Genomic DNA, 5,426 nt, shown 5'->3' with positions numbered 1-5,426 from the left:
GGGGGGTGAATAGGCGCTTTAAAATAATTACGGGTTAGGCTTGAACAAATGCGGAATAAACCTAGCGGTTAATTTGTCAAGCACAAAACCTACAACAACTAGCCTCACCTATGGGCACCAACAACTTATGCTAAGCAAGATAAGCAACTATGTGATAGCAAGAATATGACAAAGAACAATATGGCTATCACAAAGTAAAGTGCATAAGTAAAGGGGCTCGGGTAAGAGATAACCGAGGCACGCAGAGACGACGATGTATCCTGAAGTTCACACCCTTGCGGATGCTAATCTTCGTTTGGAGCGGTGTGGAGGCACAATGCTCCCCAAGAAGCCACTAGGGCCACCGTAATCTCCTCACGCCCTCGCACAATGCAAGATGTCGTGATTCCACTAAGGGACCCTTGAGGGCGGTCACCGAACCCGTACAAATGGCAATCCTTGGGGGCGGTCACCGAACCCGTACACTTTGGCAGCCCTTGGGGGCGGTCACCGGAACCCGTCAAATTGCTCGGGGCGATCTCCACAACCTAATTGGAGACCCCGATGCTTGCCGGGATCTATACAACACAATGATTGAGCTCCGAACACCACCAACCGACTAGGGCGCCCAAGCACCCAAGAGGAACAAGCTCAAGGGCACCAAGCACCCAAGAGTAATAAGCTTCTCAACTTGTAACTTCCACGTATCACCGTGGAGAACTCAAACCGATGCACCAAATGCAATGGCAAGGGCACACGAAGTGCCCAAGTCCTTCTCTCTCAAATCCCACCGAAGCAACTAATGCTAGGGAGGAAAATGAGAGGAAGAACAAGAAGGAGAACACCAAAAACTCCAAGAACTAGATCCAAGGGGTTCCCCTCACATAGAGGAGAAAGTGATTTGTGGAAATGTGGATCTAGATCTCCTCTCTCTTTTCCCTCAAAAACTAGCAAGAATCCATGGAGGGATTGAGAGTTTGCAAGCTCGAAGAAGGTCAACAATGGGGGCAAAAATGAGCTAAAGAGATAGGGAACCATTGGGGAAGAAGACCCCCTTAAATAGGTCCCCACGAATCTGCCCGTTATGTGCAGAAACTTGTAGGACCGGTACAACCGGTGCACGAACCGGTACAACCGGTCAAAGCAGAGGAAAAACCCAACCTGGGAAAAGCTCTAAGTGGTACAACAGCCTGGGGAACCGGTAGTACCGGTTAGACCGGTTAAACCGGTCAACAACCGCCCAAGAACCGCTCCAAAACAGAAACTAGTCCGGTGGTAGAGCGGTACATGGCCAGTACAACCTCCGGACCAATTCTGAAGCGGTACGACCGCTCCAAACACCGGTTGTATCGGTCAACCGGTACAACCTCTCTACGGGGCGGTACAACCTCTCTATGTAAAACAGGCAATATCAAAACAGCCACAACTTTCGCATACGAGCTCCGAATTCAATGAAACCAAGTTTGTTGGAAAGCTAGCAACAAGGGATAACACAATCTTGATAGAAATATCAATAAGAAGCAAATGAGAAAAGGCCCATAATAAAATGATGAGAACCCTTCCTTGGATAAGACCGATAAAACCTCCAACACCGAAAACATCATAGAAGACGCATGCGAACTCCGTTTTCGATGAACTCAAGCTTGTCATCAAGATGACCATAAGCTCTAAGACTCACAAAGAGAACCAAACAAGAACCAAGAAACATGATGCAAGGATGCAATGGTTTGAGCTCTCTACTAACGATACGATCAAGCTACCAACTTGAGAGCCCCCCTTGATAGTACGGCAAACGATCATATAACCCGGTCTCCCTACTACCACCATGAGACCGGTAAAATAGAAAACCTATCAAGGGAAAACCTCTGCCTTTCACATGGTCCACTTGAGCTAGATGATGACGATCTTGACTCCCTCAAGATGGACCACCTTTCTTGATTGCGTTGGCTCGATGAAGACTAGATGATTGCTCCCCCATAGTCCACTATGGGTGAGCCACTCTTCGGCTCATCTTCACAAGTTCATTGACACCACAATGGATGGCAAGATTCAAGCACTTGATCTCTTCGTGATGCTCCACTTGAACTTGCACACGGCAATCTTGATGACGATCACCACTTGATGTCATCCTTTCCATGGGTTGTATGATATCTTCCTCTTGATGCAAGCCCATGGATACATACCTAACCCCATATAGAACTCTCACATAGACCATGGGTTAGTACACAAAGTGCAATGGACAAAGCTTACCATACCATGGGATCACTTGATCCCTCTCGGTACATCTTCTACACTTTGTGAGTTGATCAACTTGATTCACTATTGACTTAGTCTTGATCAACCTTAAATCTTTGCAACTCTCTTCATTTGGATGATGTATTGAAGGTAAACATGAATGATCACACAACCTTCTTCTTCAAGACATGCTTGCAATAAGCTCAACACTCGCATGACCAATCTTTGGATAATTCCTTAATAGCACCTTGGTCAACTCATAAACTCCTTGAAACCAACACATGGACTTCAAGAAAATCCTATGGACAAATCCTTCAAATATAACTCAAGACAACCATTAGTCCATAGAGATTGTCATCAATTACCAAAACCAAACATGGGGGCACCGCATGTTCTTTCAAAACCGCTTCGCGATGTGCACTACGGCTGGTTGTGGGAGAGCGGTTCGCGTAATGGCTCGACCGTAATAACATGTCACGCTGTCAGCAAATTACGTTTGTGAAATATCATTCTCTCTATGGTGGTATGTGGAGATCATTTTGCATATCCGGACATGGTCTACATGTTCGATAATTACATTTGAGTATTCGGAGAAGGAACCCACCTTGCAATGCCGAAGACAAGACTGCGCACTGGACTCATCGTCATTGAAGCCTGGTTCAGGGGCTACTGAAGGAGTCCTAGATTAGGGGGTATCCGAATAGCCGGACTATATACATCGTCCGGACTATTGGAGCGTGAAGATACAAGACTCAAGACTCCGTCCCGTGTCCGGATGGGACTCGCCTTTGCGTGGAAGACAAGCTTGGCGATCCGGATATTGTGTTTCCTTCCTTGTAACTGACTCCATGTAAACCCTAGCCCTCTCCTGTGTCTATATAAACCGGAGAGGTTGGTCCTTAGAAGGCCGATCACAATTACAATCATCATCATCATAGGCTAGCTTCTAGGGTTTAGCCTCTATGATCTCGTGGTAGATCTACTCTTGTACTACTCATATCTTCAATATTAATCAAGCAGGAAGTAGGGTTTTACCTCCATCGAGAGGGCCCGAACCTGGGTAAACATTGTGTCCCTTGCTTTCTGTTACCATCTGGCTAAGACGCACAGATCAGGACCCCCTGCCCGAGATCCGCCGGTTTTGACACCGATAGCGGCGGCGGTCATGGAGGCGACGTCAATTGAGGCCATGGCGGTGGCGGCGATGCGATCTGAAGAAGGCGCTGGGGCAGGACCTCGAACGACTCGTGAAACTATTTGTTTTATGGGTAGAAGACTATTTCTCATAAAATGGTCATATCACCTACAAGAAGAAGAGAAATGATATCTGGGGTAGAAATTTTCCACGGTCCAGATGATCCGCTATCAAACAAATATCTAGCTAAACTATCAGCAACTTGATTCGCTTCCTGGAAACAATGTTTATAGCAAATTTTTGTGAAATCCATAGCCATTTGCACTCTAGAATCACAGCCAAATCAGCTCCAAGATAGTCATCCATTGATTGCATCATTTCCACCGCGAGCATGCAATCAGACTTAGTTTCAACCCTATTGCAACCAATATTTGCTGCGAGATATAGTCCGTTCTTGATGGCTTGAAGCTCCACTGATTCAACATCGCAAGTGTGTGGTAGAAACAATTTGCCACTGCAACAAAGTCACCATGGTCGTCGCTGACAACAGCGGCACATGCGCCTGATAGAGTATCCTCATGGAAAGTTGCATCGACATTTATCTTGACCAAACCGTGACTAGGTTTTGCCCACATATGATCATGCTTCTGAACCGGTAGCTGAGAAGTCATTGATTTTATGAAATTTGTAGCTAGAACTCGAATAGATACTGCCGTTTTCTCCACTCATTGGACCGAAACTCTCTTAACCATCTGCCGACATTGCCACCAGATGTACCATGCCGCTACAAGGGTCAGTTCCGTCACCAGGAGATCATTGGAAACAACAACAGTTTTGGAGAGAATTTCAAGGGTTATCGATCCCGATCGATCTTCCAATATAGCTCTGTTAATAACTTCTAGCAGGACAAGTAGGACACTGAGGCGAACACGGAATACACCGAGATGCTAGTTCGTCGTAGCAGGGGAGAACTCCATGCAACACTTTCCACGCAAAGTGTTTCACTTCACTAGGGACACACAATCGCCATGGTCCTTCCACACTGAGTTTACATTAACACTCCCAAGACCATTTGTTCGTGTGAGTCTACTCCCAAACTGGTGCTCGGACTCCATGTGGTAGGCTGATCGGACTGAGAAATAACCTGAGCGAGTGAAGTTCCATGCAACAAAATCCTCAGTCACTTGGACATTCGCAGGGAATCTGCAGAACTCTGTTCACATCGACTGGATGAGAAAATGCCGCAGATAAGCTCCTCGTCCCATTTGTCCCGAGTGACGATCAAACAGCTCTCCCACTTTAGAGAGCATGGTACCACCTCTAGGAGCGATGATCTTACGAGATGCACTCGTTGATATCTAGGGGTCATTCCATATGTTGATTTTTGAACCAGTCCCAACTCTCCAAATACAACAACTTTGAAAGTTTGTATACCTGCTATACCCTGCCACGTAAATGAATGTTACCATCTGGATTGTATTTATCTTGAAGCACTTGTGCACTTAAAGAGTTCGGGTTCTAGATTAGTCGCCAACATTGTCTTTGCTAACACAGCAAGATTGAAACTATGAAGGTCCCTAAAACCCGATCCCCCATTCTTCTTCGGTATGCACAATTTTCACCGGGCAAACCAATGCATGTTCCTCTTCTCTTCATTATCTCCCCACCAAACGCAAAAGATCTGAGCAGTTATTGATTTGCAAATTTCTTTGGATAACTTAAACATTGATGACATAGCATATGATGAAATTGCATGTGCCACTGACTTAACCAAGACCACTTTACCTTGCATTGAGAGTGTTTTTCCCTTCCAACCATTTAACCTTTGGCATAGTCTATCAATGAGGTGTTGAAAGCAATCCCTGTTGTCTGCCCCAACCATTGTTGGGAGATCCAAATATGTGTCTAAGAGAGCTTCTGTTAAAATGTTCAAATCTCTACACACATTTTTCCTCATCATCACATCAGCATTTGGACCGAAGAAAATACTGAAATTAGCATTACTAATCAGTTGCCCTAACGATGAAAACTGGCGCCAATTTTTACGCGATAATACTACACGCACGGAGTTAAACGA

This window comes from Triticum dicoccoides, chromosome 5B (assembly GCF_002162155.2).
Source record: "Triticum dicoccoides isolate Atlit2015 ecotype Zavitan chromosome 5B, WEW_v2.0, whole genome shotgun sequence".
In the NCBI taxonomy this organism is placed as follows: Eukaryota; Viridiplantae; Streptophyta; class Magnoliopsida; order Poales; family Poaceae; genus Triticum; species Triticum dicoccoides.
This window is presented reverse-complemented; position numbering follows the sequence as displayed.